The sequence below is a fragment of the Cricetulus griseus genome, chromosome 8, assembly GCF_003668045.3.
Source record: "Cricetulus griseus strain 17A/GY chromosome 8, alternate assembly CriGri-PICRH-1.0, whole genome shotgun sequence".
In the NCBI taxonomy this organism is placed as follows: domain Eukaryota; kingdom Metazoa; phylum Chordata; class Mammalia; order Rodentia; family Cricetidae; genus Cricetulus; species Cricetulus griseus.
Genome location: NC_048601.1, coordinates 79416717 through 79431515, shown reverse-complemented (window position 1 = coordinate 79431515; position 14799 = coordinate 79416717). Strand labels below are relative to the sequence as shown.

The 14799-nt window shown below is 36.0% G+C and overlaps 1 protein-coding gene across 3 annotated transcripts in view; it reads left to right on the top strand.

The window, feature by feature from the left end:
• Positions 1–14799, top strand: part of Grid2 (glutamate ionotropic receptor delta type subunit 2) — a 1393268-nt gene that overhangs the window by 221401 nt on the left and 1157068 nt on the right. The gene's annotated exons all lie outside the window — the stretch shown is intronic.

The following is a 14799-nucleotide window of genomic DNA, read 5'->3' as shown; positions in this document are numbered from 1 at the left end:
TATGAGTTCTCTCCTCTTAACAATATGAAACCTTGGCAATTAAAAATTGATTTTGTTTAGATAAAGTTTATTCCATTGAAGATACGGAAATTGGAGGTTTGCTCTACCCTCTAGGCCACAGATGAGATTTCTCAGAATTCCTTTGGCTAATAGGCACAGAGTGTCATTCAGATGATACTCTGATTATTTCCAATACTAATTAATGTAATACTCATCCAGTCATGAACATAATTAAAATGTTTTTCCTCTATTTGTAAGTCACAATAATAACATGTAATTGGCCAATGACAAGGACTTAAATAAGCACTTTTTTGCTACAAATGCTGTTTGAAGTCATATTCAAAAAATCTTTATGTTTACATTTCAAATACCATCTCCCATTCTTATCTAGGGGTGTGATACCTCAATGTATGCATGCATTAAAACTAGCCATCTACATTATTGGAACTCCCTGCATTTTGGTGTCTCCTTTAGATTTTTATCTTGGCTCTCCCTACTAAATTTCCTTATTTGTGATACACATGTTATGTATTTCTGTGAAGATTTGAATTATGAATGCATGTGAGATGCCTCGCAAATAACATAATGGTACTAGTCATTAAATATGTGAAACTGCATTATAGAGTTGGAATATGATGTGTACTTACTCACAGAGGTAGTGTCAGTATGGCATCTCTAGTACTTTGTGACTCCAAACAACTCAAACGTTCTTTAGGACAAATACTTGTTCTTGCTGTTGAGATTACCTCACAAATTCCAAGAACTTCTATTCAATAAATAATAGCAAAAGGATTTTGTAATATATTAAATTATAACCTCCACAACATGTGCTCCTTTTCCACTTTAATAATCATTAAAATAATGTTAGAATGGTGTACCTTATGTATGCTTTGTGAAACATGGAAATTGAAAGCTGAAAATTTATGGAATTGAGTGCTTAATGCCATTAACTAAAAGAACTTGTCCCCTCTAGTATTTGCTTGTGGTATCCTTCAAGAACTGATATGTTTATTATCTTTTGTAGCTCCATAAGATGTGAACACTACATAAACTAAATAATCCCTGGTTCAGAAAATTGGTTTTATGCTTACAATAGGGGGAATTTTTTACCAAGTCTAGTAATAGTCAAAGTAATTTTCTGTAAAAGCTATCATTTTGCTTTATAAAGCTTTGGAAGAGAGAATTAGGTGTAATTCTAGTTTTTCTCATTTCTCACATAATGTATTTCTTCTAGGCTCCCTGTTATGCAAACTCAGAATAGTCATATAAGCACAATATACTTGCCTGTTGTACTTTGTTTATTTTACTGACCACAAAAATTATCAATTTATTATTATGGAGTTATATACTGACCTTCATTTCAATATACATTTAATAAAGGAACCCAAACAAATTTTAATGTATTTTTGTTTCAGAGACTTACTCAAATTACCTCTATCTTAAATGAAATAAACATGAGTATAACTAGACATTTATCTTTAGTGCCCCTTTCATTCCAAGCTACTGTTACCAATTTTATTAAATTTTGTGAATTTCATAAAGGTTATTTTGTTTATATTTGCACCCATTTCTCCCACTGACTCCTTCCAGGGACACCCCATTTCCATTCCCTACCAACTTTATGTACTAGTTCTTTGTTTGTAGTAACTCATAGAGTTGTTTGCGCTGCCTGTATATTTGTGCCTGTGGGGTCACCCAATGTGTCATTGTCAACCAGCCAGGGACCAAACCACTAATATAAACTGATGTTTGCTATCTTTCTCCGAGCAATTATCAGCTTGTGGTGGGGCTATATGCCCATCTCTCCTTTCCATGTTATTATTGTATCTGCTCTGATATTGAGAAGAGTTTGAACATTTTGTCATAACTGTTTTTAGTTAATATGTACAATCACTTTGCTGTGTCCTCATACACGATTTTCATGTAGCTATCTACTGTCTCTGACTCTTTGAAAAAATATTTTACATTTTTTGTTTAATTAGATGTATTTATTTTTTACAGCCTGACCACAGTTTTGCTCAATTTCCTCTCCTCCCATCCCCTTTCCCACCCTCACCCCCATCCCCTCCTCCTTTGTTTCTGTTCAGAAAGGGTCAGACCTCCCTTGGCCATAAACAAAGCATTTCATATCAAGTTGCAGTAGGATTAAGTATTTCCCCTTGTATTAAGGCTGGACAGTATGAGAAGTAAGTTCCCTGAAAACAACAAAACTTCTAGCAACATCCCATGGTCCCCCTGTAAGGAGTCCCACAAGTAGACCAATCTACACAACTGCCATATATATGTATATATTCTAAGTTGGTCCCATGTTTTCCTGTTTTGGGTTCAGACTCTGTGATCTCCTATGAGCTCAGGTTAGTTGTTTTGGTGGGTTTTCTTGTGAGATGTCCTTGACCCCCTCTGGCTTGCAAAATCCTTCTTCCCTCTCTTCAGTTTTTAAACTCCTCGTTTCAGGCTGATCCCTGATTTGGGGAGTAGGAAATGGCCCATTTAGGGCTCTGTATTTACATTAGTCAGGAAGTGGATATAGCCAAGATGGCTATCAACTGGTGGATGAATAATGAAAATTGGTATATTTTCATAATATAATATTATTCAGCGGTCAGAAAAAAATGAAATTTGCAAGTAAATAGATAGAGCTGAAAATAATAATTCTAAGTGAGGTAATACTGGCCCAGAAAGAAAAAAATTCCCATTATCTCACATGGGATTGTTAGCTTTGAATCTTTAGATATTACTGTTTGAACTGGAATATCAACAGAGACAAGGCAGTTAAATGTCCATGGGAAGGAGGTCTTTCTAGGGAGAGGAGGTAAATGGTGGTGATATAAAGGGGGAAATGGAGAAAAGAAACATAATCACCCTGGGTAGTTGGCAGGAGGACAGGGTAACAAAGACAACATATGAAGGGAAAATTATCACTGAAGAGCATTAAAACAGCCATGTGGAAATCCACCTAAATGAAAGCTTCCTAAAAAGTACATATACATATATAAAAAGAGTGTTTACATGGAATTAATTTACAACAATGGGAGTTCCACTTCTAGACCCCAAAGGCTACCCCCAAAAAAGCTACAGTACCAGGAATGAACTATCTTTATTGAGTTGATGGTTATTGGGGTTTCATAGAACCACAAACATTACAGGCTATTGCTATTGCTCTAGATTGGCTATACTCCAAAACTTGATGGCCTGGGCTGTTGATGAAGACTTTTATATACTTTAAACATAGAATATGGAGAAAGTAAGCTGGCACTGACTTAGAAGCTTCATCCCTACTGGCTAGGTCCATAGACTTAAAAGATCCTATGTATATTATTAGAATACAAAAGTTAGCATTAGTCTTATCCAAGTTTGAGTGGTGTGAGAAACAATAATGATCAGTCTGGTAAGATATACTCACTGGTGCAATTGTGGCATGGGTGTTGCTGCCACTATGATCACTTTCTAATTAGATTTCATGCCTACTCCACAAGATAGAACCCATGGCTTGTGTGGCTATTGAGATCTGAGTCTGTGGCTAGACACATCATAGGACCTTTTATTCTGCTATTTGGAAAACATACTTTCGTTAAAACAAATCCTAATGACTTATTAACATACCCATAGGTGAGTGCATATATCAACCTTCATGAGAGAAGCTTCTTTCTGCAGTAGACAGTAACAAAACAAATACCAAAAACTGTTCATAAGATAGAGCAGGAAAAACTACATAGTGTTCAGTCCAAGCTGCTCAGTTACTTTTACCTTTTCTACCTTGCCATGAATCTTGTTCTAAATACAATAAAATAAATATAATAATTTCTTATTACATTTCCAATTAATTTATTCTTTCTTTTCATGAAATTTATAAATAAATATGTACTTTTATTGGTTGCTTTGTGCTGTTAAATTTATATGCACATTGTGTTGTAAGAAAAATCAGATGAGCAGCCCCATCTCTTCAATAGTTAAGCATGTTCTCTTATTTTTTCTTCTGTCAGGATCAACTATATATATAATATATATTACATGTCTTGCTATCACATAGTTTTCAAACTCCAGGTAAAATATCTTTCTTCCATGTCATAGTATTTTCTCTGTCTCTACCTCTTTGAATTTATATAGTACTTAATTCCAACAGCACATAATCTTCCCATTACATTTCATAACTCATCTGAGAAATTGTGAGTTTGTCTTTTACTTTCTGCTAGGTTACAACCACAGAAAAGCCAGAAGACATCTCTCTACTTCTAATATTTAGGGATATTTTCTCACATGAAAAAGCTTGAAGGGTTAAACATAATTAATTTCAATTAATTTTAGATTTTAGGACTCCATTCAAATACAACTTAATGTACTTAGTTTAATCACTTCTAGTATTTCACAGGTGGATGTGATATACTGAATCTGATTTAGAGGGAAATCTTATTCTCAAGGGATGCCCATTTGTTGAGAGGAAAGACATAAAACCATTATGTAAGCATATGACTAGATGAAGTTATTAATTGGGAGACATTCCAACACAGTTATAACATAATGAAAGCTGTGAGACATGAATTAAGGTTGGTTGTGGCTAAAACATTCTCTGTTAAGAATTATGAAGATATCAATACAAAACAGCTCAGTTTCAAAAGGTGCTTCAGCCCTACAGTTCTGAGTCCTATTTTTCCCAGTTCACCTACATGAATTGGTTCCTTGTGTCTTACAATATATCAACTAATTTTTATCTGTGAAACTGGATGATCTTTCAGAGAGTATAATGGATTCCACTCCTGGTCAGTAGCCAACACTACCATCAGTTTGAGATACTTAAGTTCAGAAAATTCCAAAGAAAGAAACTTTTTAAAAGTGGCAAGCAAACATATCTTAATGTACAGACATTTGAGTGGGATATACAGATTGCTTCATATAATGCCATCAAACAATTTAAAGCTTTATGTTAATGAAATATGTGTTCTTGTTTTACAAAGAATTATTATTTTATGTTTATAGAAAGTCCCTAAAATAATCTGAACAGTTGGGAAATCTACGCCTAAGAAGCAGGGAATTATCTCAGCAGAATACTTGTGCTGTCCTCACAGCAGGCAATGACCAATAAACTACTGTGTTTGGAGTGGGTAATATCTTAATGTGTATTTAACATTTACCTTGAACAAATATAAAAATAATTTTGAGAAACAAGGTCTTCACAAGGTTATCTAGTCCCTGTGTATCTGAATTAATCATCTTAATATATATGTAATTTTATTAGTTATTTCTTTCTTACCATACTTTATATGTGTAATTATGCTGCTTATTATTTTCCTATGATAATTAAGTTATTATTAATTTTATCTTGTTAAGATATTCTCTAAAAGTTATTATTAATTTTATCTTGTTGAGATATTCTCTAAAAGCAAAGCTTGCTTAACAGAAAATCAGACTGTATAAAGTATGTTAATAGTGAAACAAGAATCTCAATTTTTTAATCCAAATATTTTTACTACATTTCCTGTGTCCTTAAATTACACATTTGACAAGAGCAAGAAGCTCTAACTACTGACAATGATATAGGACAGTTTAGGGTTTTAAAACTATTATATCACAGAGAACAAATGCTTTACCCAAGCCATACCTCACAGTTATCAAAGTGTAACTTTTTTATATCCTTCTCTAATCATCTATCCAACAAAGCCTATGTATGTAACTTCTATCTATCTGGCATATGTCCTAAAAACCTATATCTTTCATTTACACATCCCTCTTTCATATGTATGTAAACTATTCTTCTACTGATGCATTTCCATGTTTATGTATCATATATCTATATTGTTCTATCTATCCCTCTATCTTTCATCACCTATGTATTCATCTATGAATTCCTTATTGCATTATATATCTTCATATCATCTATCTATATATAATCAATGTGTGTATCTATCATCTTTCCATTCATCTTTTTTGTATCTATCATCTATTATGTATCTGCCATCTATTCATCTTTCATCTATCATTTTTATATCTCACAATTTTTATCACCCTTTTAAATAAGTTAACCTATTATAGAGATCTATCTTGGCATGCATTCATTTCTAAAATTGCATTATAATTTCTTCAAAACTTTTCTAAATCAATTGAGATTCTTGATTCACTAACATTTTTTGTACTTTATACAGTTGGCTTTTCTTGTAAAGAAGCATCATTTATAGAGGATATCCTAAGAAATCATCATTATAAAATGAATAATAACCTAATACTCATCTGAAAATAATGTAGCATAATTATACATATAAACTATGCATAAGAAAGTAAAACTATAAAACTTGTTCCTATTCTACTCTTAGTGCCAATTCTACGATATTACTGTATCTGGCTTAAGTTCATACTCATTTGATGTGTGTTAAAGAGAAGAAAGTAATTAGGTTTTCTTCCTTACACTGTATAGGCCAAGTATAAATTGCCTCCATACACTAATGTATTGAATATCACTTATATTAGAGAATGTAGAAGATTGGATACACATATTTTCTTTGGCATTTTGAAGAAAGTTTAGCAGATTATTAGTTCCATTTTCTTCATAAAATTATCTGGTATGATGTGATGGTTCTGTAATGGGGTCTAGGACACAGAGAATAAGGTATAAGCTGGACTGTTTTATCTATCAGGAAGTCCTTTATCTGATATAGGCATCTCTATAAGTTATAAGGGTTCATATGCTATTAGGTGCTTTTCTGTTTTAAACAATTTTCATGTTTCAGTAAACTTTGTGGCTGTGCATAGCAGTTGGTGGATTTTTGTTATTATAAAATATTTGATTAATTTGGCAACTATATGTAGTGCTTTTTAAAATAAAAGTAAAAACTATCTAAAATGCTGTATCTCAAAATGTCATGATTTTCAAACTGAGGGAAAATGCCATAAACTCTATTTACCCCTCAATCTAGGTTGGGAATATCTCTGATTTTTAAGAGGCAAATGAAATACAGTGTCATTACTTTACATGATACTTATTTCCATGAATGTGTTTAGATAAATAAAACAATTTCCAAGAGGAGACACACACACACACACACACACACACACACACACACACACAGAGAGAGAGAGAGAGAGAGAGAGAGAGAGAGAGAGAGAGAGAGAGAGAGAGAGAGAGAGAAGCATGTTAGGACACTGCAGATGAAGTCCAGCTATGCCTGGCTACTGTGCTTAGCTTATTCTTGGGTCTCCAGCTGATGTGATGCCTTTGCAAAGGCTGGAAATGGACAGAAGTTCCTCTGAAGTGCAAACATCATGTGGAGACATTTCCTTGACTCCCCATGCCACAGCATACAGTGAGTCATTATTCTGTATATTCAGAGAAGAAATAGTGGTAGAACAAAAGGCAAACTAATTTGAACTGTATAAAGGAACACCATAGAAACAGTATTTTTTCAGTACTAAAGATAAAATTTGTAAGAAATTCTATGTGATCTTAAGAACATAACAAGAGATTTTTTTTGTTAAATTACTAAAGAAGTTACATTTCTGGCTTATGTCACAGGGTTTCATTCAAAGTCCGCCTGCAATCCAAAGTGGTGTTTGGGAGTGATTTCCATGCCATGATCAAGATGCTCACTATTAAAAGCTGCTCAGTCTTGTACTCCTTCCTTTGAAATGTCGCCTGGTGCAGAGCATCATTTTATTCTGATTAACAGCAGGTTTCTCTCTTAATGACCTGTCAGAGGCCTTTATTCATCAAGTGTCAAAATAGCTACTTACGTCCAAGTAAAAAATGATCACATTTGTATTGGGTCTGTCACTAAATTGTTTGCAAAGAGAGCTCTGGACAAATCTCAACCACTGCCTCTAGTTCATGAATCACCTCAGCTCTCACAGCCTTTACAGGCCCCCACTAAGTTCTACATGATGTTGTTTATTTTCAGCTTAAAATTATCCATAGGTGTTCTCCAAATACATATTATCTTGTATTCTAACAGTTATAAATGATCCATGACCATCTTCGTCAAATTATATAGCTCTCCATCAATTCACAAAATGCTTGTTTCCCAGTTTAGCTGAGGTGCCTCTGTAAGAATCTAAGCTAGTGTCTGCCAGCCTCACAGGAACTCTTTCCATACAGATTCAGAGCATAGCTATCTGAAAGCTTCACTGGTGTGAGGAACTATAATATCCCCTTCTTTATGTGCATGCTTATACTCTGCATGTGTTCCCATTTCTTATGCTTTTTCTCTTTCTTCTGTTTGTGCTATTCTGGTATGTTTATTTTTAAAATGTGCCTGTTTTTTTTTTTCTAAAGAGAAAGAAAGAAGGAAGGTGTGGAGTTGGATGGGTGGGAGATGAGGAGGAACTAGGAAGAGATAAAGGAAGGGAAACAGTGATCAGAATATATTGTATGAAAAACACTTTTAATAAAAAGAAGCAATAGAAGTAGCTACTAATAGGAAAACCCCATGATGCTTTCCTGGGGTCTACTTGGATAACTGAAGCACATGTGTTAGTAAGACATGGTGGTCACTATCATCATAAAATATTACAAAATGGGACTACGTGGAACTAGTTGATCACCAGTTTGAGAATTCAGAATGATTTCTCCATAATGTAAGTTTGTATATGAATATAAGACACAAAACATATAGATGATAATATGGTTGAAAGCACACATTTGATTCACAGCTAAGCACTGAATCCAACTCCTGGAATCCAGTTTCAGAGAGGGAGGAGTGACCAACAAAAGGGTCAAGACCACATTGGGAAAACCTGCAGAAACAACTGACCTGAGAAAGTGGGAACTCATGGACCCCATTGTGACAGCCTTTAGGAACCAACATAGGACCAAACCAGGTCCCCTGAACAGCCTTTATCCAGTAGATGATGGAAGCAGAAGCAGACACCCACAGCTAAGCACTGAGCCATACTCCGGGAATCCAGTTTCAGAGAGGGGGGAGGGATGAGCAAAGAAGTCAAGACCTTGCTGGAGGGCAGGTGGTGCTGGTGCACACCTTTAATCCCAGTACTCAGGAGGCAGAGGCAGGTGGATCTCTGTGAGTTCGAGAGCCTGGTCTACAGAGCGAGTTCCAGGACAGCCTCTAAGCCACAGAGAAACCCTCTCTCGAAAAACCAAACCAAACCAAACCAAAAAAAAAAAAAAAAAAAAGAAAGAAAGAAAGAAAAGAAAAAAAAAAGATAATGCAGGAGAAACCTACAGAACCAGCTGGCCTGACCTCCTGAGAGCACGGAGACCCTAGTTGTAAAGCTGGTGAACCAGCATTGGACTGAACCAAACCCTCTAGTGCCAGTTATGCTTGGGCAGGGTATGGGACCTCTAACCGTGGAGCTAGTATTTATTCCTAGTTTACAAATGGATTTTGGGAGCCCAGTCTGTATGGAGGGATACTATTTCACCCCAGATACCCGGAGGAGGGCCTAGGCCCTCCCCTCAAAGGATGTGACAGACTTTAATGATCCACCACAGAAGTCCTCACAATCCTTGGGGAGCAGGTAGGTGGTGGGAGAGAGAAGGAACAGGGAGATTGATGTGTATAATGAATGTTTCTAAATAAAAAAGAGAAAAAATGCGTTCATTAATACAAATATCTAAATTAATAATAAAAATCAAGAAAATTATGAATAAAATAAAAGTATACTTGGCATTTCTTAATTATTTTCTGAAATAACATCTAATTTTATTTAGAAAAATTTATAACTTGTGAAGCTTCTCAGAATTGTTTCAATTTTTAGTATCAGATTAAAGCTACCAACAAGGCGGGGAACAAACAAACAAACAAACAAACAAACAAACAAAAAACCGTAAATTGATATCTAGATCTGTAGGTATCGGTTTTAATTTAATATATGAGTATACATCATTTAAATATTTTACAAAGGCATTATATTATGAATTGTGATGTTTTAATATATAGTCACATTGCATGTATTTATTTATCAAATACTGATTCATTGTCTAATAAACAATGTTTACTTCTCACTGCTAATTAAGCAGTGAACAGACCAAAGAAAACCTTTGACTCCCCCCAAAAAATAAAGGAGTAGAAAGCAGACAGTAAATAGTTGCCATATGGATGCTTAGATAGTGGTGTGTCCTATTACTAAAAAGAAAAACAAATTAAAAAAGAAGAAAAATAAGTAACTGAAAGAATGTGATTTTAAATAGGAGACCTTGGGGGCAAGATCTGAAGCAGTTATACAAGACAGACTGTAGGAGGACAAGAGCCTCACAAGCAGTAGGCCACATGCAGTCCAAGTATCTGGAAGGGTGCCTCTGGAGATATCAGGACCATCACAGCCAAGGTGCTGGGTGATACTCGCAAAGAGACAGAGGACTGCAGCAAGTACCACCTATCAGGATCCAGCTTGTATCTGTCCCATGCTACAGAGGCTAGCTATTTCAGGCTGATGTCTTTAGGGGCTGTGATCGGAGCCATCTGGACAGCCACGGGTTCATCCCTGAGTGGGGGGTGCATGGACCTGGAAATTCCTAGCTACGCAGCAGCAATAAAGACAAGACACAGGTATCTTGTCGTTTCAGGAGGGCTCTCAGTCCATGCAGGAAACTGGAGTCTCTGGGTTATTCTTGGTTTATTCTATCATCCTCCTAAAGAGCTTTCTAACTATCCATCAGTGACCGCAGAGACCATCTCCTTCCTATTAAACCATTCTTTTAACCCTAGTGGCACACCTAAAAACGTCTCTAGGCAGGTAGACCAAGCCCTCAGCTCAGGTGCAGTACATTCAGGGTCTAGGGCTGTTCTAATGAAAACTAGGAGACATTCTCCACTGAGGCCATGCCATCTGGTAAACAATTCTGCCAGCATCCACAAGACAATGGAGGTTCAGTTTCTGAAAGATGGAGCCAGAGGTTTGGACCCCAAGAAACATTCTACCTGATAAATGTTGGTCCCTGAAAACCACCCTCTCAAGTTAAAAGAGCAATAAGTTATAGAAGGAGCTGCCCACCCTTGGAAGCATTGGAGTATTTTTGCAGATGTGCTGCAATGCCATTGTGGTCTGAGCTGACATAGCATTGTATGCAGTGACCTTTGTTCACTTGGTGAAGAGCTTTGTTAGGTATCCATATACAGCATACCTTTCACACTTTTAAAACTTCCTGATACTTGATTCTGTTTGAGAGAGTAGGAAACTTTTACTAATATTTGACATCAAATGAACTAGGAAGTTTAAAATGATTATGAGTATACAATTCGAGAATTAAATACTGCATATTGGGAGGGTATCATGGCTACACCTTCCCTTCCCTCTTAAATGCATAGGTTCCTCTGTTGTTCATCTCAATAATCACTGTCACAGCATGAGATAAAAGCATGATGTATTTAACCTATTTAAATGAAAGAAAAAATCCTGAGAGCCAAATTGCACCTTTCAAAAAAAAAAAATACCAATACATTGATTTATGAAGTCTTAACTTAGTTACAGAATTATGGCTCAGAAAATACTTTAATGACCAAGACCTGTTGGTTGTTTTTTTTTTTTTCTTTCAAACTTTAGATGAGTAACTCACTGATTTTCATGATTACAGCTTTTTTAAAAGATGAGATGCTGAGGATGATGAGAAATTGGGGATCCATATTTGAGTGTAAGGAGAGCTTTGTTAGGGGAGAGGCATTTTAGGATGGTGAGCAGCTCCACGGGAGATGGAATTTGAAATACATGAAGGAAAAATATGAGGAAAGAATTAGCCAGGCCCAATCTCAGAGCATGTCTTAACAAATATTTGTATCCATTGGTTGATGGTGATCACCCTGCAGGGCTGTCAGATCCTCGACTTTAATAGCCTTCTTTAAAACCTGAGTGTACAATGACGGGCTAAAAAGCTTTCAGACACATCAATACAATGAAAAGAATTAAGCACCAGAATTCAGACTGAGTACATCAGCCTGGAGATCATTGCCCCCCTAATCCTCGTTTTGAGAAGCTCAGAGCAAAAGCTTATGTGTAAACCTCCCAGAAGGGCACCCTGTTAAATGGATGATTCTTAAACAGCAGCATGAACTAGAATTTCCTGCTGTGGGGTTTGACCGAAGACTCTCCTCCACTGGTACTGGTATTAAACTGGTGGTCCCCACTTTGAAAGACTGTTTGGAAGGTCTGCAGCCTTGCTGGAGGAAGTAAATCATCGGCAGCAAGCAGTGAGAATTCATAACCTTGTCCCACATCCAGTTGTCTCTGTCTGCTCTTTGGTTTTAGTTGAAAATGTGATTTCTAGGCTTCCTGCTCTGGCCACCTGCTGCCACAACACAAGTGCCAATATAGACTCTTTTCCTGGAACATAAACCAGAAAATCTATTTTTGCAATGAGTTGCTTTTGGTCACAACGTTTTATCACAACTGAAAAGTAACCACTGCACATTGAGAGTTTGTTATACACAAGCAAGTACATGTCCTGTGCCAGTCCAAGGTTGTGCTCATGCTGTTGTTTTTCTGAGAAACACGAAAATTCAACAAATATTTCTAATTGTTCCAGAAGCTTTGCATTTCCTCTTCCCTAATTAGTTAATTGATTTTGGAGTGTGGCTGGAATTCCAGTGGAAGTAAAGAACGGAATTAGAAACTCTTTCTTGCCTTTTGTGTACTGAGGATCAAAGGGATGTTGGTCTTTCAGGCTCTGGGCCATGACCAACTGAGCCACCTCATCAGGCTGCTTGCATTGCTTGAAGGTTGATCTACTTTAAAAGTTTATCAGTTAGGTTAACATATCCCCTGGAGTCATCCTCCAAATTTCTTCAAAGGGAGGTTGTGTCGTCTTGCAGTTATTGGATGCACTGTCTCATAGGTGGCATAGACCATGTACAAATGCCTTCAAATTTTAACCCCTGTGAACTGGACAGGAAACAGGGCCCCCTCTGTTATCATTTATTTGCAATAACTTTCTTCCTGCAGTATGTTTAAAGGGTGTCAGTTGATTCCCATCTCCATCAGTATTTGAGCTACTTATTTGGGTTTCAGAATTCTTATTCTGCCACTTAATTCAGCAAACACAAATTGAATTCCTCCTCTACACAAAGGCCCTACGACATAGTTTTTTTAACCATGATAAACAGTATATCATGTTCCTGCCATACCATGCTAGAAACTGTAGATCATCGATGGGGGTGGGGGAGGGGAGGGAGCAGAATCCTGGAGTCAGCCTCATTCTTTGGAAAGATGTTGAAGTTCTCCCAAGTTTTCATTCAGTTTTTCATCCTTTTCAGTCCAGCTTCTGGACTGAAAACCAAGTTTGTCAAAACAATTGGCCAATTACACATAACACACATACAAGACAGGAGTAATTCTCGGTACTCATATGACTAATTTTCTTTGAAGCATTTCCCATAATGAATAGTTCCTGGTTTTCCTGTGTTAGAAACCGTTGCATCTTCTAGCATCTGTGGCCAGGCCTTATACTCCTCACTGGCTGTTCCCCATCTGATGACAGTTAGGTTAGCTCTGGGGTCTGTCCCCACTTCTACACATATACAGCATCCTTACTTGCTAGTATACAGTCTCAGACTTAAGTGCCACAAATCAAGGTTCTTTCTTGTCATGTTTTACAGACTTTTTAAGGGTTGAAAATAAGTCACAGTGCTTCCTGCCATTTCTTCTCAAATGCCCTACTACTCACTTGCACCTAATTGTTTTTTTGTTTGTTTGTTTGTTTTCTGGGAGTAAATACTCCTACAGACTATCTGTGAAACTATCTATGACAATTCACACAGGTTGAACTAGATGACCTCTCTCTGTGTCTCTATCTCCATTTATCTGCATGTCACTCTCACTCAGGAAATGTCCTGTCTCAGTAATAAACTTCAAATTTCTGGAATTTATGTATCATAAATTTAAGTACAAGACTTGTCATCTAAATTAAGGTTTAAAAATTTATTTCAAGGGTTAATTTCATATATTAGGTAACTATCCTAAAACAGACTTAAACAAAATATTTGGTGAAAATAAAATTATAGAATTAAAATAAAACCATATGATTTTTTTATCTGGATTGTCCTATGTCATATATTTTCTAATATGATCAGGTGATAAGTTTAACAGCTTTGATTCGTATATGTAGGATAAACATAAAGAGTGTTATCATCTAGGATTTTTAACTTACTTGATAAATAATATAACTGGCATACAAATCTGGAAGAATGAAAGAAATTAGGTCCATTTAGTAATCAATCACATCTAATAATGCCCCACATTGCTTCCATCTGAGCACACTGTCTTGAATAAGGCTTTTAGTCTACAGTTTTAATGAAACCTCTGTTGTTCTATTGCTCATGAAATACTGCACAGGGTACAACTTCACAATGCCTGCATGTGGCTCCCAATGGGCAGACCCTTGCAATCTCTGTATGCTGCTCCTTAATGTAATTTTATTCCATATCTTGAACAATTAACATGAAAAGGGAACATTGAATAATATCTGGCACTCTTTAAAGTATACTCATGAAAGAAAAGAGAAAAAAGCTAGAAATAGGCAGGGAAGAAATGAAAGCATAAGATTTGAGATTTACCACAGAAAGGTGCATTTATCCACTTGAATACCCTACATGATGTCTTCATTTTCTTTAGAAATAAAATATAGAAACTTTATAATGCTGAATTTCAAGCAACTTATCTAAGTGAATTCATAAAGCCAAAATTGTTTTCTATTTAAACAAAGTGCAGACTCTAGTAATAAGCATGAAATTAGACATGTAGAAGACACCAAGACTACATAATTTGTATGTGCAATGCACCTGGCTCCTCTGAGAGGACAGCATTCACTCTCTTATTTTCACAATTCAGGTCTTTCTTTGACATATGACTTTACATTTAGTGCTATGT